Below are 27452 nucleotides of genomic sequence, written 5' to 3'. Positions count from 1 at the left end.
CTATCCCCTGCCCACCTGCCGGGTCCCACCCGGACATGACGACCGATAGCCTGGGTCTTCGGGGAGGATCCCGATTTCCGGTTCTCTGGCCCATTGTCCTCCGAGGACACTTACGGAAGGTTCATCGTTTAGAATCTGGGTTTGGTCGTCTCTCCTTCCAGCCCCTCTACCTTTCTGTTCTCAACCCTGTACTCCAGCCTGCTCTGGAATACCGGCCATCCTGGCTCCAAACCTGACGTGTTCCAGAATGTTCAACCTTCCTGCCGCCCACATCTTAGATTGGCACAACCGTGGGCATGTTGGCAACCTACCTAGATGCGATGAAATAACCCAGCTTGACCCTTTACAATATGGACCCTGGCACCTCTACCCTCACTCACCCTGTGCCCTGCCCCACAGGGGCAGTGAGAAGTGAGAAGTGAGGCTTTTAGGAATCTATCCCCAAAGATGAGGCCAGTCTTGCACCCAGCGCCTGTTGCTTTAGATAATAATGGTGTGGGTCTGCGCTCATCATGACTGTTTTCTGGGGCCACAGGCTGTATCTGCTGGCAATGAAAGCAGTCAATGAATGGTAACAAAACCTCCTTCAAAAATCAGGCATCTCGTCCCCAGAGCCAGAAGCCTGGTTTCTAAATAGGATTCTCCAATAAAAGGAACCAGGGCTTCCTGGGAAAAACGCCTGATTCTAGGGACGGAGCAGGAGAAGTACAAGATAAACCTGAAGAAGTCTCTAGTTGTCAGAAGGTAAAGCAGTCCTCAAAAAACAAAAGGACGGGCATGTTAAAGGGACCCGGGATGGGGTGCCTGAGTGGCTCAGTCGGTTAAGCGTCCGACTTCGGCTCAGGTCGTGATCTCTCAGTCCGTGAGTTCGAGCCCCGCACCGGGCTATGGGCTGACAGCTCAGATCCTGGAGCCCGCTTCGGATTCTGTGTCTCCCTCTGTCTGCCCCTCCACTGCTTGCACTCTGTCTCTCGCATTGTCTCAAAAATAAATAAATATTAAAAAAAATTTTTTTTAGTAAATAAATAAAGGAAGCAGCTTGAAAGAGTCAAAGGCTGGGCCCGTTTGAGCAACAGAATAAATAGCATAGTATGGACGACTGCTCGAAGTACAAAATACATCGGCAGGGTCCATCCTGATTATAAAGAAACACTTGAATGAGTAAAGAAATGAGATAAGAGACAAGTCTTTCGTACAGAAGAATTCCAAGAATATATGTATGTATTACCCATCCAACAGGTGGAGCTTTTCCTTTGGGTTCTGGATGATATCACCATCCATGAGCTTGAGTCCCTCATTGGGTGAGCCCCGCTTGTCTCTCTCCCTCTCTCTCTCTCTCTGCCCCTTGCTCATTTGCGCCCCCCCCACCACCACTTGTGGGATTCTCTTTCTCTCTCTCTCTCTGACCCTCGCTCACATGCGTCCTCTCTCTCTCTCTCTTAAAAACGAAAAAAGAAGGAAAGTTGGTGCAGTCCACATAAAGGCTGGGGTCCCAAAGTAAGGTCCCAATGTTGATTTTTTTCATTTTGACAAACAGATCATGGTCGTGTAAACTATTAACGGGGGAACCCGGAAGAAACTCTCTGTACCGTATCTTTGCAACTTTTCTGTGAACCCCCAAATTAAATTCATTGCAAAATAAATGTATTTAAAAAAATTTAAAAACAGGGGTCTCTCAACCCTCAAGCCCTGCACAACTCAACACAGCCTTTCCAAGGAAACGTGTCCAGGATGGGAACCCCAACGTCGTTTCTGCCTCCAGTGACAAAGGAACCAGAAAACGTGCTGTTCTTCGTCGGCCTCTATTCCCAGGACTGGAGCAGGGCTAGCCACCGGCCAGGCCTGGTTGTCTGAGTCTTGTCTGCTCGACCCGGAAACGCAGGGCGACCGGGAGGCTGTGACATCAGGGGTGACGTGAACAGCAGCCCTGCAGGTGGCCCAGTCTTGATTTCATCCCTCTCTCCGATGGGTAAACCCCAGCACTTCCCAGGAGGTGTGCAGCTGGTGTATAAACAGAGAGGGTGCAGGAAGGGTCAAGAGACAGTGGTGTCGTCTCCTTGCTCCCCAAAGCCTGAAGTGAAAAATCCCGCGGGAAGCAGGCAATTTCGGGGAGCCTGCCAGGAGGTGCCAAATGCAAAACGCTGCCATCCCAGCGTCCCAAACGCAGACAGGCCCTCGTTCCTCCGGGGCAGCCCCGGACGGTCAACACAGCAGCAGCTCAAGGGTGTCTCCCAAACCCAGGGCGGGGTGGTTACTTAGCAGTTACCTAGTCCAGAGTACTTACCTAGTCCGACCCCCCCAAACCCCGGAAGGTGGAGTCACCATCCTCCTTCTAAAGAGGGCAGGGAAGGGGGTGGGCGAGGACAGGGCCAGGTCCTGCTGTCCGGGAAGAGAGTGGGCTTTATCGCCTGAGACGGGAGGAGGTGCCTGGCCCGGAGGACTGAGCCGCACCAGAGGCTGCCCCAGAGAGGCCGGCGTGGGATGGGGTCGACAGTGAAAGCAGACACTGGCCTGCTGGGCCCCCGCCATGGCTGAGCTAATGGGAAAGGCACGGGCGCCGTGGAGTTAGTCCCCAAAGCAGAGGACGCTTGAGGGCACCTGAGTCCTCCAGACTCAGAGGTTGAAGCCCTGACGCCCCTGTGACTGTGTTTGGAGAAAGGGCTTTTAGAAGGCAATTAAGGTACCGATGCCTGGGTGGCTCAGTCGGTTAAGCATCTTGATTTCAGCTCAGGTCATGATCTCACGGTTTGTGAGTTCGAGCCTCGGATCGGGCTCTGTGCGGACATTGGGGAGCCTGCTTGGGATTGTCTCTCTCTCCCTCTCCGCCCCTCCCCTGCTTCTGCACTCTCTCTCCCTCTCTCAAAATAAATACATAAACTTAAAAAAAGAAGGTAACTAACATCAAAGGGTAATGAAGTCAGAAGGGTGGGGTCCTAACCTAGTAGGATTGGTGGCTTTGTAAGAGGAGGAATAGAGAGAGATTTCTCTGTCTCTCCCTCTCCACGTGCATGTTCTGGTGAGGCCACGGGGAGACACAGGGAGAAGGTCGCCATCTGGAAGCCAGATAGATAGAGAGTGCTCACCGGAAATGGAATCCGCCAGCACCTTGAATTTGAACATGCAGCTTCCAGAACTATCTGTCGTGTAAGCCCCCCAGCCTGTGGTGTTTTGTTATAACAGCCCGAGCCAACCAAGACCTCGGTGCAGACGGGGCTGCTTCACAGAGACACATCCGAGCCGCCCCGGGGCTTGCTGGGCAACCAGAGAAAGCTTCCTGGGGGAGGAGGGCCTTGGCTGAGAAATGGGGATGGAGAAAGGACGGGGGGGGGGGGGGTAGGGGGGTGGGGAGACCTCCCCAGGAAAATGGTGATTGAAGAGGCAAAGCCATCTTCCGAAAATATGTTCTGGAAAGATGCTGTGCTCTTTTCTGTGGTTAAAATTCCACGTTGTGTCAAGAAGATTTATGTTTCCATCTTAAAAAAAGAATCATGCCAGGCATTTTAAAAAAACCTCTTAAAAATAGAAAAATGAGGCGAAACGAGTGGTTGGAGAAGTAGAAGTGTGAAGCTGATGTGTTTACTGCTTTAGGCCAGAGGAAGAGTTGAGGGGGGTGGTTCGTGGGTCTCCCCTTCTTCCCGCCCCGAACCCACACACCGGAGGTGTGGTGCATCACCTGCTGTGAAGAAGGCCTGCCCGGAGCGCAATGAGTAAGCAGCGAACCCATTTTCTCGGGTCTGGAACGTGCCTGTTGCTGAGGGAACCAGTTCCGAAAAGAAGGGAATCTGAAGTGAATGCCTTGTCTCCCCTGTTTTGCCCCAAAGTGACTGTCAGAGCTGGCTTCGCAGAGACGAGTAGAGTCTGGTTTGATTCCAAGTTAGGAGACATCCAAAGTTGCAGCCAAGTACGATCAAAGAGGCCAGTGTCTGAGCAAAACCCCAGACGGGTGTGTGGGATCCCCGTGCAAAGCAGGACTGAGGCCGGAGGGCCCCGAAGAGGGGCGACTGACCCTGGGGTCAAGGGTGGCACTGTCCCAGAAGGCCCGCGGGGTGGGAGGGTTCCCAGGCAAGCACGACGCAGACCCCCGGGGCCCTCCCGTGCGGCAGAGGATGGGGCAGCGGTGAAGAACCAGACAGAGAGCAGGTGTCCGTGTGGACACAGAGCACCGAGTACCCGGGGCCCCGACCTGCCCTAACTCCCCTGGTACCTAGAAGCTACCCAGGAAGAAGGAGGAGGCCCCAGACTGACCAAACCTAGGTCTCTGCCACTTCTGGCGAATGGCACTCTAAGTTTAAATCACGAATAACAGAATAAAAAGGAAGATTTATTTCTTGAAGACCACTATCGGCTACACTTCATTTCGTGCAGCAAATTTTATTCTAAGTTCCTACCGTGGGAAGAAGCACATTTGGAAAGAAGGAAGATAACTCGCCCGTGGGTCTATTTCCTGCCCCAGAATCGGGTAACGAGACCAAGGAGAGGATTTGTTTCCGGAAAAAGAGTAACAGAAGGTGAGGGTAGAAATGTGCGCGACTAAAGCCTCCTGATGGCCTCCTGGGTGCCATCCGGGTGCCCAGGGCTCCACAAGAACTCTGCACCTGACTCTCCCTGGCCAGGAAGTGCCTCCGGGTCACAGCCCCACCTCCCTTGCCCGGTAGACCTTTGCAGGTGGAGGCTGTTTGCTCCTCTCTCCGCGCTGACTGCAAAGTCAGCCTTCACTGAGTGAGTGTTCACTGTGTTTGGGGAAAGGGAACGCATGTAACGAAACAGCAGAAAACAGCATCACAGGTGTTTAAAAGGAGAAAGAAAACTGAAGCCTGGGTCCCTTGAATACCACCTGCCATAAATTTATGGTATTTAAATATATTAATTTGGGGCGCCTGGGTGGCCCAGGGGTTAAGCGGCCGACTCTTGATTTCAGCTCGGGTCATGATCTCATGGGTTCGTGAGGTCGAGCCCCGCATGGTCTCTGTGCTGGGATTCTCTCCCTCTCTGCCCCTCAGCCCTGCTTGCCTGCTCTCTCTCTCAAAATGAATAAAGAAACATTAAATATATATATATATATATATATATATATATATATTCTTTCAATATACCCAACACCCTAAGGTAGATACATTAATTGCATTTTGCAGATGAGGAAACACGCCCAGGGAGGTTAAGTGGTTTTCCCAAAGTCACTCAGCTGGTAAATGGCAGAGAAATTCTTTGAACCCAAAGGTGTCTTGCTCTAAAAACCTTTGCTCTCCCCACTAAATTGGTTGCCCGTGACAACTGTGAAGGAGTGTCTGTGGGGCGAAGGGCCACTCACCTCCTCTTTGAAAGTCACACCCCCTTTTACAGGCCTTACTCATGGAATCGCACCCACCGAGCGTCTTGCTTGTGTAAGGTGCCCACCGCAGGTGCTGGGGGCGGGGGGGGGGGGGGGGGGGGACAGTGGCGCCAGGCACACAGCCCCGCCTTCTGCTGCTTGTCTGGGACACCCGGGGCCCGGGGGCGGTGGGAGGATGTGGGAGAAGCCCCCTGACTCAATCACAAGTCCCAGAGCTTAACTTGAAACCCGTCAAGTAGGATCCGGTTCAATTAGCATAAAAGCAAATTAGCAATTACCAAGCTGTCAAGTCACAGCAGAGGCTCAGGAATTTCAACAACTATCAAGACATCATTTAAAAATATTTAATTCCACTTACATCATTCCAGCTGGGGAATCAGATTGCTTTTGCTTGGTTAGAGGTGTTCTTTGGGGAAAAGCATTAAAAGTTCCCAAAGATTTCTCCCCCCGCATAATGAGCAGACACGCGGAGAGCTGTGTAGACACGTTAGAGATTTACATGGAATAACAAAGCATATCACCCAGCTTTCTGGAGACAGTGTAAACTTTAAATAAGATTGAAAATCCATCATACCTATGTTTATCAGCTAATTAACAACATTTGCTGTCAGTGCCGTCTAATGCTACAACGCCTCAGGATCGTCCCTTTCTGCACTTAAACTTCTGAATCAGGCTTCCATGGACAGGTAGTCACAGGTCCTGGTTCTGTGAGGGCGAGCAGCTCTCTCTGAGGGTGTTTCCCCAGCATCCCTCTCTCTGAAGATGTTCCCAGCATCCTTCTCTCTGAGGGTGTTCCCAGCATCCTTCTCTCTGAGAGTGTGTCCACAGCACCCCTGTCTCTACAAGGGTATGGTCCCAGCATCCCTCTCTCTCTGATGGTGTCTCCCCAACATCTACAGACAGCAACCCTGTGAGATAGAAATTATTATCCCCATTTTACAGGTGAAGAAACCGAGGCATGGGATGTTTAAAGAACTTGACCAAGAAGTAGAAGCCATATCCAGACATAATGGCTGCAGATCTAGGAAGTACTTGGATGAAAAAGCCAACCTCAAAAGGTTATATACCGTCAGGCTCCATTCGGCAACGTTCTTGAAATGACAAAATTCTAGAAAGGAAAACAGATTAGTTGTTGCCAGGGGTTGGGGTCGGGGTGCAGGGAGGAGGGAGGGGGGTGTCCTTATAGGACGGCGACAGGAGGGATCGTTGTAGTGTTGGAACGATGCTGTATCTTGACTATGGTGTCAGAGCTGCGGACCTTCACACGTGATAAGGTTGCACAGAACTAAACATGCACAGAATCGAGTACGTGTGAAACCGAGGTATCTGAATCAGAGGCACGGGTCTATGTCAGTATCATGGCGGTGCTATTGGACTCGGTTCTGAAAGATGCACCCATTAGAGGAAAACGGGTAAAGGAAACGCGGGGTCTCGCTGTGCTGTTTCTTAGAATAACCTATAAATGTATAATCATCTCAAAATCAAAACTTCAAGTTTAAAAAATAGCATTTATAAAAAGTGCATGGGGACACCCATCAAATGTAGTATAGCTCTAAGAGGCTGTGCTGTGATGTGCAGAATTTGTAGTTGTTTCCATCTATCTAACAACATTTGTTTTTTAGAGAATGAACAACTGGGGTGGGGGGAGGGCAGAGGGGGAGAGAGAGAGAAGTTTAAGCAGGTTCCATGCTTAGTGTGGAGCCTGATGTAGGCTCGATCCTCTGACCCTGAGATCACGACCTGAGCCCAAATCAGGAATCAGACTCTCAACCGACTGAGCCACCCAGGCACCCCTTCTCTAGCAACTTTTATGAATTCTATTTTAAGGTTTTATACACGCTGTGAACTTCAACTAAAAAAGGTATAATAAAAATAAATGCGTTTTGGCTTAAAAAAAAAAGTGCTCAGAAATTCAGAGGAACGATTCCCTTCTTGCTGAAAGAATGATGAGGACGATGTTTGAGTTCGGTCTTGAAGGATAAGGATAAGGTGTGCCTTGACAGATCAGGTGAAAAGGAAGAATGTTCCATGGCGAAAGGACAGAAGCCAAGTTCAGACAATTCAAGACAAATACAGTTTGGGTTTTCGAGAACTGGTCCCATTCAGACAGGAAGCACAGTCCCAATCCGTACTTGCTTAATCTTCAACAATGTTGATTTTTTTTTCCAGTTTTGGGGTAAAGTTACATTCAGTTTTTGTTTTCCTTTTGAACATTTTTTTTTCTACTTCCTTAAAAATTGCGTGTCTCCCCCTGCGCTTGTCCTCTCAATGCCCTGTTCTCAGCTGTCGAGGAGACTCTGCTCGTGGTGATGGAAAAACCATGGCTCGACAACCAAAAGACCTCAGTTCAAATCACTATTCCATCCCTCACTTGGGAGCTATCATCCATCCCACAAGTATCTGGACTTCAGTTTCCTCTTTTGTAAAGTGGAGATTATATTACCTACTTTGTAGGGTTGTTATGACCACCCAGCAGCATGGTACACGTCAAAGTGCATTGCCAATGGCAAAGTGCTAAAGAGATGTGAATTGCTAATATTGACAAACTCATTCACACGAAGGTATGCATTACTGATAACAGCTTCGTATCCTGCTCTTTGAGGACAATCACTGTGGGAGACAGTACAGGCTTGGAGAAAGGCAGACCCGATCCAGATTGCCGATATGCCACTGCATTAGGGGAACCTCATCCCCTTGTGCAAACCCTCTCACGTTTCAGTTTCCTGATCTGTGAACAGGAGTAAGAGAACCTCACAGGGTTGTCGTAAGAATGAAATTGTGACAAGTAAGCAACATACATTAAGCTCAGCGAGATAATTTCTATAAAGTACGTAAAATATATGCCATTCACTATTACTATTATTATTAATATTTCAAAGGAGTGTCTTTTCAAGTGATGGGAAGGTAACCCCTGGGCTTGGCTTAGATGCATTCTACTGCCCAACCCACGCTCTTCCCGCCCCGACCTCACCTCGGTTTCAGCCGTCCATCTTCCTCCACGGTCCTAAAATGCCCACCTCACTCCTTGTGCAGAGGCCTCCTCAGTCATCTCTTGCTTAGTGAAGCTCATTCTCTAGTAGATTCTGCCGGAAAGCATTAGGGTGCAGCGTTCCCCAAGTTCTTGTCCGTTTCGAAAACTGTCTGACAGGGGCGCCTGGGTGGCTCAGTCGGTTAAGCATCCGACTTTGGTTCGGGTCGTGATCTCACGGTTCGTGAGTTCGAGCCCCGGGTCGGGCTCTGTGCTGACAGCTCGGAGCCTGGAGCCTGCTTCGGATTCTGTGTCTCCCTCTCTCTCTGCCCCTCCCCCACCCACACTCTGTCTCTCTCTCAAAAATAAACCAAAAAAAGTTTTTTAAATTTTTTCTTGGATTATCATTTTGAATATTAGCTCTGTCTGTCTCATTTTATTTCTTTCCTTGGGGATTCCAGTAACACGATGTAATTCCCTCCTTGACTGTCCTTCCCACAACTTACTCTCTAATCTTAGTTGTTTCCATCTTTTTAAAAAAATTTTTTTAATGTTTATTTATTTCTGAGACAGAGAGAGACAGAGCATGAGTGGGGGAGGAGCAGAGAGAGAGGGAGACACAGAATCAGAAACAGGCTCCAGGCTCTGAGCTGTCAGCACAGAGCCCGATGCGGGGCTCAAACTCATGAGCCGTGAGATCATGACCTGAGCTCAAGTCTGGTGCTCAACCGACTGAGCCACCCAGGCGCCCCTCTCCAATTTTTTTCCTGAACTCAGTCGCCCTTTTCTTGATCTCTTCCTAGTTGTTGTTGTTTACATCTTTCTTCTTAGTTTTTGAACTTGTGATTCACCGTGGTTTTATCCTCAAATGCATCTTTGAGTATATTTAATTCTGTTCGAACTGTCCTCTGGTCTGGGGCGCTGCTAACACCGGGTGGACCCATCGATCTTTTTCATATCGGGGCCCGTGGCGTCGGTGTTTTGCTGGACTCCGGGCTGAACTTCACTCTGTCCTGTCAGCGGGAAAGTCCAGGGGCTCGAGTGGATGTTTTTGTTTGGTTCGTTCGGCAGCGAGGGCAGTGTTTGCATATTCTCCCACGTGTGGCTCATTTTTCTTGCAGGACCCCAAACGTTCTCCTCTTGTTCCTGCCCCCCTCCAGCACCCAGTTTTTAAAAGACTCCTTCCTCTCTCCCTCCCTATTTGCCTTTCTACCCTCAGAAGCTGGCTTTTATTATTTATTTAATGTTTTATGCGTTTTTGAGTGGGGGGGAGGGGCAGAGAGAGTGGGGACAGAGGATCCGAAGCGGGCTTGGTGCTGAGAGCAAAGAGCCCGACGCGGGGCTCGAACTCATGAACCGCGAGATCGGGACCCGAGCTGAACTCGGACACTTAACTGAGCCACCCAGGCACCCCTAGAAGCTGGCGTTTTTAAAGACAGCTCCTTCGAACTACACGTCGTTTTAAGTCCCTTCCTGGAGTCTGTGTCCTGATCTATCCAAATACACTCTTCATGTTTTCATATTTAGGGTCCATTTTGTCTTTGTGATGATGGCTGTGGACCAGCTTCAGGCTCCTCACCAGCACCACTCTTCTCTCCTGCTTCTGTTTTTCCTGGTTTGACTTCACTTTCTTTTTTTTAAATGGTTATATATTCTTGAGACAGAGAGAGAGAGAGAGAGAGTGACAGAGCGCAAGCAGGGGAAGGGCAGAGAGAGGGGGAGATGCAGAATCCGAGGCAGGCTCCAGGCTCTGACCTGTCAGCACAGAGCCCGACGCGGGGCTCGAACCCCCAAGCTGTGAGATCATGACCTGCGCCAAAGTCGGAAGCTTAACCAACTGAGCTACCCAGGCGCCCTTGGACTTCACTTTCTACAAAGCCTGAGGTCGGGTGAAGATAGGGCAAGAACATGAGAAATTGTATTATTGGATTTGGTGGATTTTTTCTCTCGTAACTTATTTGGAAGAATGGGCATTCTCTGCCTTCGAATTTTTCTGACAGTGAACATACATACAGATTTTTCCCCAGAGCATTAAAAATGAGGAAAGACTCCCGAATTCCTTTCGAGAATCAAGTGTAACATTGGTACCTGTGCCTGATAAAGACGGGAGGAATATAAGATCGCTACGAACCAATATCACTCGTGAGTATCAGTGCAAAAATGCTAAATAAACTATTAGCCGGAAACATCCAAATACCACGTTAAGAAAACACTTAAGAAATGAACAAGCCGATTTCATCCCAGCAATGCAATATTTACAACATGTGGGGCTACACAGATTAACTACAGGGCTCAGTCGTATGGCATCTGCCAAGGCATCGTGAATATATAGAAAATCAGCTTGCCAAATGAAAGGAGGAATATGAATTATACATCCAAAAACCCACCCAGACAGCATGCAAAGCTTTTAGGAGACAATATTTGTCAAAAGTTGAGTTAGCAAACACATCGAAACGCACTTAAGGCAGGGTTTTGACTCTCGCTGGATGAGTTTCAAACACCTTTGGGTCCATATTAACGCTGCCTCCTTCTCTGAGCTGTGTTCAGATATAGATGTTGTTGTCCTCTTCCAGCAAGGACGGGGACAACCGTTCTAAGGTGCCCCCTCCCGGGGCCCCGGCCTCCTGTGAGCCACATGTTCTCCTGAACTGAGCCACGTGTCCGTAGACTAAGCTACCACGGTGGGACCTTCAGTCCTCCTCCCTCCTGTCTCATCTGGCTCACCCTGGTTTCCAACGAAAATGGCTCTAACAGTAGGAAAAGGCTAGTCCTACATTCTAGGCCCTGCTGTGCTTAGTAGGTGCGAGATTTTAAACAAAACACAGAATGGTCTACCTCCGCTTCCTCGTCTGTAAAATAGATCTTCATCCTTCACGGGGTTGTCGTAAGGCTGAAATGATCTATTCCTTTGAAAGGAAGAAAGAACCACACGCAGAAAAGCACAAACATGCAAGTACATGGTTCTTGTTGCCTAAGGGGGACAGGGTGGCTGTCATTGTAAGCTTTGGGCCAGAAAGTCTGCCAATTACTACAGTTTAATCAAGAATACATCCTGGGGCGCCTGGGTGGCTCAGTCGGTTAAGCGTCCGACTTCGGCTCAGGTCATGATCTCACGGTCCGAGGGTTCAAGCCCCTCGTCGGGCTCTCTGCTGATGGCTCAGAGCCTGGAGCCTGCTTTGGATTCTGTGTCTCCCCCTCTCTCTGCCCCTCCCCTGCTCATGCTCTGTCTCTCTCTGTCTCAAAAATAAATAAAAACATTAAAAAAAAGAAGAATACATCCTAATTCCCCCCCCCCATCTAAATTCACAGTTTAACAATAACTACTTTAGCCAAGAGGCTCTAACTGCTTTCATTCAATGAAATAAAATGAATGTCTCATTTCGCTCGTTCTTTCACACAGAGAAAATTCCTATCAACAATTACAGGAAGAAATCACGTGACAGAGACAGTTCTCCGGTGACTAATCTTGTGGAATACCTGTCTGTCTCCTCCTCGGGTTCCAGAACAATCTACCCACTGAGAACAAAACCGACTGACATGCTCTTCCCCACGCAGAGAATGCACAGGCTGGTTCCCAAGGCTTGACCACCCACCATCTCTCCAACAAACAAAAGCCTGACAATTTGTGCAGTGCTTTCTTCCTTCCTTCCTTTCTTTCTTCTTTCTTTCTTTCTTTCTTTCTTTCTTTCTTTCTTTCTTTCTTTCCTTCTTTCTTTCTTTCTTAGGTCAAAATACAAGTAAAGATCAAAGACATTTGAATTTGAAATATACAAATCCTTGACATTTTGGATCGGGATCTCTGCCTGGGACCACAAAAGAACATTCAAGTCTTCTGACATATTTATAGCACGGGGTAGGCTCCCTCGCCCCTCGAAATCCCTGTCAAAAGAGGTCTGCATAACGCAAACCCGCTCGTGACCTGGTGGTTGATTAGATTACAACAGAGTCTCTTCAACAACTTCGTTTATTAAAAAAAAAAAAAAAGTTTTGGGGGCGCCTGGGTGGCTCAGTCAGTTGAGCATCTGACTCTTGGTTTGTGCTCAGGTCACGATCTCATGGTTCACGAGTTTGAGCCCCGCATCAGGCCGTGCACTGGGATTCTCTCTCTCCTTCTCTCTCTGCCCTCCCCTACTCGTGCTGCCTTCTCTGTCTCTCTCGAAATAAATAAATAAATAAACTTAACCAAAAAAAAAAAAAAAAAGTTTACTGAACTCCCATTATGTGGCAGGCACCACACTATGTCTCAGCTGCCCAGTGCAGAACACCCAGATGGGGTCCCTGCCTGAGGGGATCTGACCATCCAGCCTGACAGACTCAGACATTAATCCAATAACTAGACAAGCGCCTCGCTCTCCCGAGGTGAGGGTGTCGAGGAAGGCTTCACGGTCTTCATGGTTGCAAAATGGCTGCAGCTGTCTGGGCATCACACCCAAATCTCACAAGGGCTGGAAGAGGTTCCCTTCGGCCAGACTTGTTTCTCATACCTGTGTCAAAGCCAGTCACGGAAAAGAATGAGACCTCCGTGACAGGACTGCACCTTCCTCTAATGCCATGGTGGCATCGAGGCAGAACCGGCCAAGATGAGGGAGAGAGAGATTTTGAATGACAAGCCAACTGCCCACTTCCCCCTACTGGGTTCCAGGCACTTCTTTTTTTCTCCTTGTACCGTTTCATTTTTAGTCACTGTAAGCAAGGACTTTGAATGCCAACTGCACAGTCATTACAAAGGACTTTTGCTGCACCAAGAGAACAGGCGTGCCCTGTGGAGTTTATTACAATGGATTTCCATTCCATTTCATTTGTTTAGTAGAAAAGTCATATTCAAAACTCACATTTTCCTCCCCTCTGGGGGCCTCCACTGTTCAGATTCATACCATCAACAAGCAGTCCTAAAAGCCTGTCGGATAATCTAAATGAAAAGGAGAACAAGAAAGATTTCTGTGTTGTTTGTCTGTAATATCCTAGGGCAAGACTTGAATTTGTTTATTTGGAACAATACTGCAGCTTGCAAAGCCTATGAAAACTCTCAGTGCTATACAAACATCTAGTAAATGCAGCTCTTAAAAACAAAATTAGTACAGGAACAGAGTTTCTTTGTTATTCTGTAGCTTTAAAAAACACTAACAGATAAAGTTAATGTGATATCTTTAACTTAAAAGCATTAGATGGTTTTAGTATCTGGGCTTCAGCAGATGATGTTTCATGGAATTCGCAAATACGGTGACCACAGTCCATTTTATGAGAGTACTTTTTTAAAGTTGATTTATTTTGAGAGAGAGAGAGAGAGAGAGTACAAGCAGGGGAGGGGCAGAGAGAGAGGGAGAGAGGGAGAGAATCCCGAGCGGAGCCTCTGTCAGTGCAGAGCCCCATTGTAGGGCTCGAACCCACGAACTGTGAGATCGTGACCTGAGCTGAAATCAAGAGTCGGACACTCAACTCGGAGTCACCCAGACGCCCCGATATAAGAGCACCTTTTGTGTGTGAAGATGCCTTACCCAAGGACGCTCCCACCCCTCCCCCTGTTTATAAAGTGTTGCCTTTAATTTCCCGATGAACACCCTCCCACCCTCCCCTAAGCCCCCACCCCACCCCCACTCTCGTCCCCAAGACTCACACATGACTCCTCTGGACATCGTACCTGGTCTCTTAGCTCCGTTCCTTTGCCTAAGATCTCCCTCTGTCTAAAGTACCCCCCCACGTCGCCACTCCCTTCCTTGCTCAGATAATTCAGCCCATCCTGCTTCTTAGTCTCCGGGAACATGTCCTCAGTGCCCGCACCCACTGCCATCGACCGTGTGCTGGGACACTCGGCGAGTCCTCTTTGCCCCACATGACCCCGCATTGCACTACTACTCTGATAAAGCCAGCTTCGCCACGGACACTGCCCTGGGCCCCACGCTTTCGGGGTGCTGCTCTGACCTTCCCCAGCTACCCCTCCCCGTGGGTCAAGGCCGAGGAGATGCGCCCACCTGGAGCCCATGCCCCTCCCGACCCAGATGGTGCTCTAGGTGCCCAGTCTTCTGGGAACTCCCACTCAAATGACCCCAAGTATGATTTGGGCCACCCTCCCGAAGGGGACACAGGCTGGTGGGCACACAGGCTCCTGGGGCCAAGGACGAGCCAGGCAGTGGCCGTTGGAGAGGCTGGAGGCAGCTGAGGCTCCTGACTCCCGGGCATGGGGAGAGAAGAGACGGGCAGACCTTGGCGTTGGGCTGGGGCTGGAGGTCATCGTATGGCCTTTCCACACGAAACCCCCATTCCCTCAGGAATTCTAAAAGCATTCCTTGCCTTCCAGGTACTCGTGTCAAGGCAGGAGAAGGGGTTCTGCTTCCTCTACCATCTCATAGTAGACGGACGGGCCACGGGCATCCTCTTGTGCCCCCGGCCCGCCCTACAAGCCTTAGGGGCAAGTCTGCGAAAAGTCCCCTTGCGTGATGCCCGGTATGATGGGCCCCTGGGAGGGTTGTTGGTGCGGGTTGCCCTCCAGACTTCGGGGGATTGGCTGAGGTAACCTTTACCTCCTGGAGTAGCCAGGTGGCCTTCCCCAGGGGAGACCAGCCCCCACCCTCCAGAACATTCTCTCGAGAACTTCTCACAGCGTTGACAAAGTAGCCTGAGTTCCAACAGCTTGGTGTTTAATATCAATTGTTTCTGTTTGAGATTTGCCTCGCGGTAACACTTAGGTTTCAGTTTTTGTGATGATAGTTGATTCTGAGGGAATTCAGTCTGCCACAATAGCTTCGATGGAAGATTTCTTGCGGCGCCATAGAATCCGCTGCCTGCTGAATGTGGGCATCGTGCGCTGTGCCCGCCGGGAGACGCGGCTGGTGGTCACCTTTTTGTAACTTGCAACACTCTGGACCAGGGGCTCCCAAGCGCCCGACATATAGAGACGACACAGAACCACAAAAAATCGGTCTGGGGCAGGCACAGGGATCTGGGTCGGCCAGGATTTTGTGAGTTTGGGTTTTGTTTCGTTTTGGTTTTCTAGCTTCCCGGGCGATTCCAGGGGACTTTGTGTGGCGGTCCCTGCCCCAAACTAGCAAGGGGCCCGGGTTTCAATTCCGCAGACCCTCATCACATGCCAGGCCCTGTACCATTTGGTTGCACGCGTGACCTTCTTTTGAACCTTCCCAGCCATCCTGTGAGATAGGAACCCTTCATTCTCCTCTCCAACAGAGGAGAAAACGGAGCTAGGGGAAGGCTGAGTGGTTCTCAAGATCACAAGCCGAGTTCATGGTGAATCTAGGGCTTAACTAAAGACTTCTGGCTCCAAGGCCAGCGGCCTTCCGCGGGAGCACCAGCCAACGGCAGCCTTGAGAAATCGCTCAGCCCGCACTGCGTTAGCAAAAAGGTTTATGGCCCAGCTTTCTCTTCGGAGACGTCAGTTTGTCAGGATAATTCCCGGTCGCTGTGCATTCTCCACATTTAAGAAAAAAGCCTGGCAGCAGCACTTAGAAGTTCAGGTGGCTCCCGCCACGATGAAATCAGGGCTGGCCAAGGGAACCATGGCGTTTCTAAAGACGTCGGTCTCTGAGGCCATAATGGGCCATTAGTGAAGGGAAAAGCTCTCAGTCCCCTGACAACGCCGTTTAATGCAAGAACACGAGAAAGCTTTTACAGCTTCAAGAGCAAACGCACGAGGTTTCGCTTTTTCAAACGCGGTTCCCCCATGAAAGCTCTACCCTCAGAACGGTCCCCAAAGGGTATTTCTTGCCAGTAATTTTGCAGTCGTAACGGCATCGGCTTGTTTCCTACGGTTGTTTTCAGAAAAAACTGGTGCACGGATCCTGTTTGTTCAAAGGTCCCTTGAGAGATGAAATCTGCTTTTAGGGATTGTTGCCATCCATCCCCCAAATAGCCTCTTCTCTCTGGCAGAAGGAACTGGGGACTCGCCCATCTTTCTTCCTGTCTCCTTATCGCCCTCTCTCCTCCCTCCCTGAAGGCCCGTTGTTCTGCACTCCAAGCACAAAGCACCCCTCTCCGTTCTTCTTTGACGTGACCGTGACCCTGACCGTTTTCTCCGACCTCTTTTCTTCCTAGATACGCCGGTTTCTTGGCCGCTCTGATATTTCTGTGGAGCGATCGGAAGGGTCGCGAGGAGTAAAGTTTAGCGCTAAGTCTGAAGATGTCTTCAGGGCTCCCCCTTTTTTCCCATAAACACAAGCTCTTTGGTTGGACAAACATCTCTGGGTAGCTATATGGCTTTATACACAATGTTTACAAACTGTATAACTAGTCCTACACTATGCTTCTAAATATATATGTATATGATTATATCATATTCGTAATTAATATATAATATAATATTTAATATCATGCATACCTATATTTGAAGGGTATTGATTTGTATACACTTTTTTACACAACCACATTTCTGCATTACCTTTGTTTATACAGATTTTGGGGGGGTTCTTTTGGGTTTTTCAGTGATAACATGTGACAATAATGATCATTTTACCTCTTCCTTTCTACTGTGTTTGCCTCATTTCTCTTTCTCATCTAATTGGCATCAGCTATTTAACAATGTTAAATAATAGTGTGATACAAAGAACTTTCAGAAAATTCACCGTATGTCAGGCCACAAAGAAAATCTTAGTAAACTTCAAAGAATGGAAATTGTACAAGCAACATCCTCCGATCATAATACGACAAAAGTTGTGATGTCAGCAATACAATAAACAAAAAAATCTCTTCTACCTGGAATTAAGATGCATACTATTAAACAATCCTGAGGGCAAACAGAACCTACAAGATGAATTTACCCAGCTTCTTGAAAATAAAATGGACTGAAAACATATCAGTACCGATGGGATATGCAAAAGCAATTATCCAGGGAAAATGTATAGTATTAATGTCACGTAAGTAGAGTGCTACTCTGGATGACAGAGTAAGCTAAAAGAAAACAGAAGAAAAAATAAGGATAAAGCAATTTAAGGAGTTGAAAAAAAAGAAAAACAGTGGAAGTAATAATAAAAAATCTGGCTCTGAAGGTGAAAACCCTCAAAAAAAAGACAAATCATCAGCTAACCTAACCAGGAAAGAACTAAGCCATACACCTGATGAGTCTACTCCGAAAAGCACAGCCCCATCTCACTAGTGAACGTCAATGCAACGCCCTTAACTAGAAAATTAACAGAGAGAATCTAACAGCTTTTTACAAAACATTTGTAATCCAAAACTCGTTCATGTAGAAAACCCAATAAAATAGGAATTAAAAGATATCTCCTTAGGTGCCTGGGAGGCTCAGTCAGTTAAACATCCGACTTTGGCTCAGGTCATGATCTCGCGGTACGTGAGTTCGAGCCCCACGTCAGGCTCTTGTGCTGACAGCTCAGAGCCTGGAGCCTGCTTTGGATTCTGTGTCTCCCTCTCTCTCTGCCCCTCCCCTGCTCATGCTCTGCCCCTCTCTCCTTCAAAAATAAACATTTAAAAAAAGATATCTTCTTAACATGATTTCACATATATAATATATATATAACGTATTATGTATAATATATATGATATATTATATGTAACATATATATATGGTCCAACATTGCATTAAATGGAAAACACTTGAAGATTTTCACTAAAGTGAGGAACAAGTCAAGGATTTGTCAAGGAACAAGACAAGACAGTGTTTAGCACTGTATTGGAGTATTAGCCAATGCAATTAGGCAAGAAAAAAACAAGAAGAGGCATAAGAATTAGGAAAAAAAAAAAAAAAGGTAAAATTCTCACTATCCACAAATGATGCAATTTTATCAGTGGAAAACCCCCAAACAGCAATGGAAATACTGTTACAAACAATACAATTCAGTTAAGTAGCAAGGTACAAAACGAACATAGAAAAATCGATAGCTTTCATACATAAGAACAGCAACCACTTTAAAACATACTTCATTCATATCTAAAGCATTCATTCATTCAACTCTACAACCTTTGTCACAGTTGGTGTTCTCTGGGAAGCAGCTGCCAGGATGGAGTCAGAGTGCAGAAAGTTGAAAGTGAAGGAGGCTGTGTGGGAAAGGAAGAGCCCTCGGACCCCTCATCTGTGAGAGTCCCCACCAGCCCAGCAGGAGATCTGGAGTTAGCGTCATCCTGTGTTGGTCAGAAGAATAGCCAGGCTATTCGAATGGCCTGACTCAGCCGATGGCCAGGGCCCCCCTGAAAACATAACCGGCATAAGAGGTGGACTCGGATATTTTGTGATGTATAATAAGAAATATATATTTGGCCGTCTTCCTATTTCTGGCAGAGCTCCGGTGAAACCCTAGGAATTTCCTAAGTGATGAGAGCCACAAAGTGTCTTTTGTAATGTTAACGAGGTGACTTTTGGCCCCACTGAGGGATCTGGCTGGTTGCCAGGCCCGTTCCAATCCATGGGATTGGAAGGTTGGAGGCTTCAAGCCCACTGCCTGACCTCCAGGGACAGGAGAGGAATATTGCAAATGTCATTATCAGAGGAACTGACAGCCAATGATTTAACCAATCATGGCTATGAAATGAAAACTCTACAAAATCCCCAAAAGGATGGGGTTCAAAGAGCTTCTGGGTTGGGGAACACATGGAGATTTGGGGAGAGTGGCACCCTAGAGAAGGCATGGAAGCTTTGCACCCCTTTCCCATGCTCTGTGCTTGATGCACCTCATCCCTCTGTCCGTTCCTGAGTCATATCCTTTTATAATAAACCAGTAATCCAATAAGTACAATGTTTCTCTGAGTTCTGCTAATTAATCGAACAAATTAATCCAACCCAAGAGAAAGTCATGGGAGACTCCCATCTGTAGAAACTCCCACCTGATCTGTTGATCAGATGCCCATATGACAACCCAGACTTGCTACCTGTAGAAGAAGTAGGGGCAGTGGCAGGTGGGGAGTGCAGTCTGGTGGGACTGAGTCCTTAACCTCTGGTGTCTGACACTATCTCCAGGTAGGGAGTGTCAGAACTGAGTTGAATTGTAGGACAATCTGCTGGCGTGAGAGAATTGCTCGGTGCTGGCAGAAAACCCACACACGCATTGGAATTGGGTGCAGCATCTTGTCCTGGAAAAAGTACCTGCTGGAGACTATCAGCTCACCGCCTGCTTCTCACTGGAGAGACATTTGAGCGGCGTGTTTCTGTGTCTTCCGGAACATCCAAAACCTACATGGGAAACAACACTAGAAAGCCCTCTCGAGACAACAAAAGAATGCGAGCAAATAGAAAGACATCCTTTGTTCTGACGAGGAGACTCAACAGCATAAAGATGTTAGTTCTCCCGAAATTAAGTTAGAGGTGGAAATGCAGTCCAATAAAAATATCATCAGGGTTTTGGTTTGTTTGTTTGCTGGAGCTGAACAAGTTGATTACGAAGTTCATTTGGAAAAACAAACAAGCAAGCAAAAAACAAGCGAGTTTTAAAAAGTGCGATTTATCGGAGGAGAGAAGGAATAGGAAGGACAGAGAGACCAGGTTTAGGTGTCAGTCTTCCCTGAATCTGCGTGTTTTATAGATTTGATGTAAATATTTTGCGTATTTTGAAACAATAATACACTTTACAAGGCAATCCCTTAAAATAAGGGCAAAATAAAACAGATGACCCTCTCCATGTCTCTGCATGTGACCCAACCCCATAGAGAACGCTATTCCAAGTGACTTTAAAGCATAGCATCTTGATTTTACCCACCAAGGGGGATATAGCCTCTGAACAAAACAAACACCCCCGCCGAAGAGGGCTTAAACCGATTTTTGCTATTCATATCATTGGTCATAGTTTTGTAGCATTACTCTGAAACTATTGCGTGTGCGTTTGTGGCATAAAAAAAAAAGCATTAGGTTCAAGTCACTGAAACTGGAATTTTTGGAGTGGGAGAAGGAAGTGCAGCGTAAAGTCAACAAGCCTAACAAAAACTGCGTGAAGCCTGCAATTTGCTAGTGAGGGCCACTAACAAACATGAAAACAATGACTAATCCAGAAAGAAGATGCTCCCCCAGCTCCCAGTTGTGGTCACTAACACCATTTCTTTTTATTTATCTGTTTATTTATTTTTATTTTGAGAGAGAGAGAGAGTGCATGAGCAGGGGAGAGGGGCAGAGAGAAGGAGAGAGAGAGAATCCCAATCAGGCTTCGTGTTCAGTGCAGAACCTGACATGGGGCTCGGTCCCACGACCTGGGATCACGATCTGAGCTGAGGTCAAGAGTCAGACGCTCAACCAACTGAGCCACCCAGGCGCCCCAATACCATTTCTCACTAAAAGGAAGCCAGGCCTCCTCGGAGGAATAACTGATTCCAGGCCTGGGACAGGCAGTGTGATGGAGAGCCCAGAACATATTCACACCAGAGGCAAGGAGTTGTCAAAGATTACTAGAGTCATGGTGAATGAATTTACGGGTAAAGAGAATCCCACAGCCCAAAATTGGATAATTTGAGCATTAGCAAGGTTAGTCATTTCAAAAGAGCAAAACATACCAAATATGTCTAAAATAGTGAGTTCATAATGATAGGAAAAGCAAAACGTCAAATTCCTCATTGGTCACCTTTGGGGAATACTAAGAAACCAACTCTGTTTGGAAAACTGGCAGATTAAGAGACAGAGTCAAGCATTTATCCTACTGTTCCCATATGAAATGTACCTTGGGATAGCCAAAGAGTTGATGAAGGGAATATTCTTTCCACTGAAGGAAGCCAGCTTAAGAAGAAATGGTAGAGTTAGAATATTAACACTTAGCAACCTCTGAGGAATTAATAGTTGTCAGCAATAATCATCGAAGTTTGCTGACGTCACAAAAAGAGACCTCCAGATACTATGTGCCTCCCGATGGAAATACGTAGCTCATCTATGAAGTAGGATTTCCCCCCCCAAATTAAACCTAAGACCGATGAAATCTTTAGATCTAACTACCAATTTACGAGAAAAACAGTGGACAGGGGAACATGTCAAATGACACCATGGAGATGTAATCAGCGAAATGCATACCACGGGATATTGAACGGGACAAACAGTTGGATTTCCTCACAATAACAAAGAGTGGGGGTGAGGTGGTAGCAGGGCACAAGCCCAGATGACGAGAGTCCTAAATTCTTACGCTGAGAGTTCTGTCAGCCACTCTCAATGTACAGTTTTATTTTCTTATATGTTGAGTTTAAACAGCCTTTGGATTTTCTGTTCTTTAAAAATTTTGTAGCCTTGTCTTGTGAAGTCATCTGGACCTTGTATTATTTGTTTTGGAGGTAGTTTTTTGACTTTTTTTTTTTTCATGCCACGTTAATTGATATGTTTTAGGTTTTAGGTTTTCTAGTAATTTCTAGTAATTTCTAGTAATTTTACCCCCCAACTCAGCTTTTGGATTTAATTGCCATTCTTATGTGTTTTCTGGTTCATTTTATTTCTGCTTTTATCTTTATTCACTCCTTTCTGTTTTCTTTAGGATTATTTTGTTTTTATTTTGCTACTCGTCCGTCTTGAAAGTTTAACTTGGAAGCAGGACAAGGCACATCGGGGCTGCCTGTTTCAGAAGACAAAAGGACGCACGTTAACCGGGGGGGCTGGCCAGGAGCCTCTGGCTTGCATCAGCTGTGACATTCACAGAAGAGCAAATTCCGGGGGCGCCTGGGCGGCTCAGGTGTGTACGCATCCGACTCTCCGCACAGGTCACGATCTCAGTTTCATGAGTTCGGGCCCTGCGTCTGAGGCTGTGCTGGCAGCTCAGAGCCTACTTGGCATTGTCTCTGTCTCTCTCCCGCTCTCTCTGCCCCTCCCCAGTGCTCGCTCTCTCTCAAAATAAATAAGCTAAAAACAAAAAAAAAAACCAACAAATTCTGGCTGCAGGCATGCGACTGAAACAGAAAGAGGAAGCAGAGGGACAATCATTCTGGTTCTAGCAAGTCAGGGCTATTAAGCAGCTTGTTCAGCGCGCGAGCGGCTGCCACGAGGTTGTACGTTTCAGATCCGTTCGCAGGGGACATAACTCGCGCCTGCGCAGATGCACTCTCGGATCAGGACGGAGGGGCAGGGACTCGGAGGCAGACGCCCTTCCTGGGAGATGGATTGCCTCCGATAGGTCACGTGGCTCAAGGACTCCCTGATGGCCACCTGGCCACCCCCCACCCCCCGAAATGCCTGCACGGGGTTCCCCAGCTCGTGTGGCCGCTCCACATTCCGCCCTTTCTTCTCCCACGGGCCAGACTCCTTCTGTCTTTCACCCTGAGCCGGTGTCTGCTTCTCCGGGTTCCCAAACTAACCCCAGAGGTGCGAGGGCTGCTGCAAGAAAACAGGCAGTCAGGCAACCCCTCGGGGGTGGGAGAGTTACTCCTTAGACTGGATTCGAAGCGGGGGGAATGTTAAGACTGGCAAGCAAGAGTTCATGGACGGGGACACTATCTGGAGACACACAGGATTGTCTAGAGACACACAAGGGCCCTTGCCAGGGGATGTTAGGGTCCAGAGTCATAGGGACCCGGTGGTGACTGGACCACCAGAAGCCAGGAGGCCGCAATTCCCATGACCAGCAAGGCCCCTGGCTTCCTTCTTTGTGGTAAAAGACAGTACACAGTTTACCTTCCCCTCAGAGGGGATATCCAGGCCTCCCCCTGACCCATTAATGGGCCCGATGACTTCCCTGAAGGGGCCTTGGCCCTGAACCGGCACCGAGTGTGTCTGTAGGCATCTCTCCCAGCAAAGAGCTGAGGGGACAGTTAGCAGAGCTGGGTGCCCACGGGGGCGAGATGGACAGGCAGCCAACAGGACACCGCTGAACATTTACGTCCAATAAAACACGAGAATGAGGGAGCCAGGGGCTGAGGGCGGCCACCCTAATTTTAAAAATTATGACCCCTTGCTCTGTTCCCCGGACCCGAACCAAATGTTCAGATCCCAGACCTACTAAGTGGCCAGTGCCCTCGGGGAAGGTCCCCAGGACGTCGTGGCAGATTTTGCCTCGATGGTGCCCCGAGTCCTTCCCCGTGGGGACCTGCAGCTCCTCACTCGGGTGGCTGTAGGCTGGGAAGGGAGAGTCAGCAGACATGTTGAGGATGATGGGACATGGGGCCTGAGTTGACTCGGATCCCCAAAGATCCACCCTGTTAGAGTGGGGGCCTGTGTGAGCCACGTAACAAACAGGGTCCCGAGCAATACAGCTCACAGAGGCCCTACGGGATCCACGTGCCCTCCCTGCAGTCACTTCCCTTATCGAGGTGCCCCAACTGACCGTGACCCAAACTCACCACCTGCCCTCCACACCTGCTGCTCCTGGATGCCTATCCGAGACCACCACTGTCTACCTGGTCACCCAAGCCATGGTGGGATGGCACCTGGGCCCTCCGGGTCTCTCCTCAAACCCCAAAAGGGACACTGAGCCCGTACAGCCCACGCATCCCGCAGACTCTTTCCCAAACCAGGGATGGCCCTCGGGGCCAGGCCTGCTTTGCTAAAGCAAGGCAGAGACGAGTGAAAGCAATGAATCGACGAAACACCTAGTCGATCACGGAGACCCTCCCCGCACAGCTGTTCATCTCAGAGAGGGGCAGCTTTGTCGGTGCCTGGTTTTTGACCCAAGGTGACATCACACAACATTCAGACAATGACCACATATGGCATCAAACCCCTGCGCTGGTGAGGCTTCTCCTTTTTACGTGTCAGGCCTATTCAGGACAGGAGTCGCCTTCCTGGGGCAGACTGGGTGGGCGGTCTGCCCACACCCACGGAGAGTGGCCAGGGGCGCCTTCTGGACGCAGCTTCCTGAGCAGAATGTCCTCATTCGAAGCAGGTTCCATGGGCCATCCTCTCTCTCTGTTCTTTAGTAAGAACGTTAAAAAACACCCAGGCAAATTCTGGGCAGAGTGATTTCTCAGAGGGATTTTGTAAGTAGTACACGTTCTGGAAATGTGTAATTTATCTTCTAGAAAGGGGCACCCAAAGCTTCCTGTCACTTAATGACAGCAGACAGCCCTCCCATTTGCTTCCCAGACGGAAAAGGAAAACAAGTCGTGAAATCGAGTGTCACTGCTGGGGTGCCCTGGTCCTACGAAGGGGGTCCCCGGCCCGGCCCCACCCAGGACAGGCCCTCCAACATTCTGGACCCCCAGCCTCCCTGGAGCCCCGAGGGTGAAGGCAGTTGCAAAAGGAACCTTTTCCTGTTTGATCTTCTAATGGTTTCCGTTGGTTTCTAAGAAAGCTAGTGATACGTGTGGCTTTTCTGTATGCGGGCATTCTAACGAATTCCCTTACCGGCGCAGTAGTTTTGAGCTGATTCTCTTGAGGATTTTGTGTGTCTCCATCCGTGAGCAAATAATGATAATGTCGTCTCCCCTTTGTCAGCGGCTGTGCATCTTAATTCCGCTTTCCGCTTCTCAACAACTGTTGTAGATCCCTCGAGTTGTTGGGAATGATGAAAAGGGGGCTGAGCGGCTACCGGTGGATGGGTTTGGAAACAGGAAGTAGCTGGGAGCGTTTGAGGTAAAGAATTAGCTAACACTTCAGTTCTTCCTGAACACTTTGGTCCAAAGCCCGTAAGCGGTGCTATCAGGCAGGTGGCCCTGCGAGGGCCAGAAGGAACTGCAGGCCCAGGGTAAGAAGTCAGGGGCCGGTCACAGAGAAAAGGGGGTCTTTGAGGCCTGGCGGAAGCAGCCTGCTTGGAGCCCAAGAGTGTGAAGAAGGTCTTCAGACAAGGAGATGGCCCAATACCAGTGTCGGAACCAGAGCCGAGTGAGGGGATGTCCACGTAATGGGGGTGGCATGAGATATCAGAACCCAAGCGAGGTCAGGGGGCGTCCCCACGGAGGGAGGGCCAGGAGGCAGCCCAGCTCAATGGGTTGGAGCCCAGGCAAGGTGGACACAGAGAAGGACATCCATGGCGGGTACAGCCTGGGCAGGGCGTCCAGCAGGGTGAGGAGACCTGCCGGGCGATCTCCTGGCACAGGATCGGAGAGGGGAGCATCTGCTTAGGGGAGGAGGCAGTGCCAGTGAGAAGAGATTGGTTACGTTGCTCTAATAGGTAAACACATAAGGATAACGGGAGGCCGGTCTTCTGTCGTAGAAGTTGAGTTTACAAATTTGGAAAGAGGGAAACCTAAAGTGAGCCCTAGGGGGTTGAATTGCATTGGAAAGTATCTGTGTGAACTTGGGGTTTGGAGATAGATGATAGATAGATAGATAGATAGATAGATAGATAGATGATAGATGATAGGTAGATACATGATTGATAGATAGAGAATAGATAGATGATAGATAGATTATAGATGATAGGTAGATAGATAGATGATTGATAGATGACAGATAGGTAGATAGATAGATAATATTAGGGGCGAAGATGTCATTCGACTCTGCTTTCCCTTCCTGATTTGCAGTCACACCAACTCATGCAAGTACGTAGGTTTTGAGTCTGCATGTTGTTTTTCTTTTAAAGTGGGTAATACCATATAATCTTGTTTACAACTGGCGTTTTCCACTTCAGAATATCTTGGAGGCCAACCATCCGGGTCAACAGAAACAAATCTAGGGTGCCTGGGTGGCTCAGTCAGTTGAGCGTCCAGCTCTCGCTCTCAGCTTCGGTCATGATCCCAAGGTCGTGAGATCGAGCCTCACTGTCAGGCGCCACACGGGGCATGAGGCCTACTTTAAAAAAGGGGGTGTCTGGGTGGCTCAGTTGGTTGAGCGTCCAACTCTTGATTTCAGCTCAGGTCATGATGTCAGGGTCCCGAGATTGAGCGCCCCCCACCCTGGGCTCCGTGTTGGGCATGGAGGCTGCTTAAGATTCTCTCTCTCTCCTTCCCCCCCTCTCCCCCCCATCTCTAAAACAAACAAACAAATAAAATCCGTATTTTAAAAAAAGCAGGGTGTTGGCACCTGGGTGGCTCAGTCAGTCAAGCATCCGACTTCGGCTCAGGTCGTGATCCCCCAGTTTGTGAGATCGAGCCCCGAGTGGGGCTCTGAGATAACAGCGTGGAGCCTGCTTGGAATTTTTCCCTCTCCCTCTCTCTCTGCCCTTGTCCGCTGCTCTTTCCCTATTTCTCTCTGTAAAAGTTTTCCAAAAAAGGAATATATACCTAAATATCTTCAAACTTCTACGGCCTTAAGGAAGAACCACTTGAGAGCTGGAAATCCCTGCAAGTGTACGTGTCAGTAACGAGCCATCCCCGCATCCCCGAGGAAAAACTCGGGCTTTTATTTTCAAGTGCAGAACACCAGCGTCCAGCTGGACCTGCTGACGAGCCCCGTGGTGGGAATGTCGCCGTTCAGCTGTGCCGGGGCCCCCGCACCGACACCCCTTCTCGATAAAGGACAAATACAGAAAAACCCCAGGGCAAAGCGCAGGCCCGTGGGAGGCCAGCAGGTGTCATTACGGCCCCCGCCGCGCCCTTCTCGCCGGAGGAAGTGTGTGCTGTGGCCTGTTTTATTCAAAGAGGCATCTCTCTCTGCTGTTGTCTGGGGTTGGCAGCTCTTTCTTCTAACAAATAGCCCAGCTGTTTCCCTTCCCAACTGTCTCCCTCTGACAGCACAGACGGTGGGGGATCCTGCCCCCGGAAGGCTATTTTGCAGGCGGCCACAGAGAGCAGTGGACAGAGCTCCCGAAGTCGCATCCAAGAGCAGAGAGGTGATGGCCCTGCTCTGCTTTAAGCTGGCCCAGGGCCCCTTCGGGTCCCTCACGGCCCCTCCTGGGGACCCCGGACTTCTCACCTGAGCACCTGGCAGGGTGGCTTCGAGGGTGACGATGTCCTGGTGGGCCCCGTCTCCCTTCTCGACGGGCCCGAGCCGGGGTGGGCGGGACGAGGTGGCCCAGCCGGAAGGGGAGGGGACCCGAGGGTCAGTGAGAGATGGCATCCGAGGCGGCCAGGGAGAAACTCCAGAGGAACGGAACGGGGCAGGCAAGTCTTGGGTGAAAACGGAAGACAGAGAAGGGGAGCAGGGTTTCAGGAAAAGCTGGAACAGGCAGATACGTGAAGAACGAGAGGGAACCCAACGCTGTGGGCCGGAGTACCCGGAGCCAGCTGTGTGGGTCAGCTGGCCAAAAGCAAAACACAAGGCCACGGGGTCACCTCTGCCAGCCCCATTCACCAGGCCAGTGTACTTCACCCCCGCCCCCCCCAGCTTGAGCGAGGCTGCCCTGGGGCACCGTCCTGGTGCAAAAAGACTTGCCCGTGGGCGTCACCTCGCCCAGAAATGCCTGTGGGCTGCCCCTCCCCTCCTCCCCT

At 49.1% G+C, this 27452-nt stretch overlaps 1 long non-coding RNA gene across 1 annotated transcript; it reads right to left on the bottom strand.

The window, feature by feature from the left end:
• Positions 1 to 5659: 5659 nt before the first annotated feature.
• Positions 5660 to 27085, bottom strand: LOC109268565 (uncharacterized). Its single transcript, XR_002080697.2, has 2 exons — positions 26938 to 27085; positions 5660 to 6237 (listed from the first exon to the last, which is right to left on the bottom strand). It is a non-coding gene; the product is annotated as an uncharacterized LOC109268565 (long non-coding RNA).
• Between the last annotated feature and the right edge of the window lie 367 nt (positions 27086 to 27452).

Source organism: Panthera pardus, unplaced genomic scaffold (assembly GCF_024362965.1).
Source record: "Panthera pardus isolate Hobbes unplaced genomic scaffold, ASM2436296v1 HiC_scaffold_26, whole genome shotgun sequence".
NCBI classification, from domain to species: Eukaryota; Metazoa; Chordata; class Mammalia; order Carnivora; family Felidae; genus Panthera; species Panthera pardus.
The sequence above is the reverse complement of the archived record's forward strand: the minus strand, read 5'-3'. Positions and strand labels throughout refer to the sequence as shown.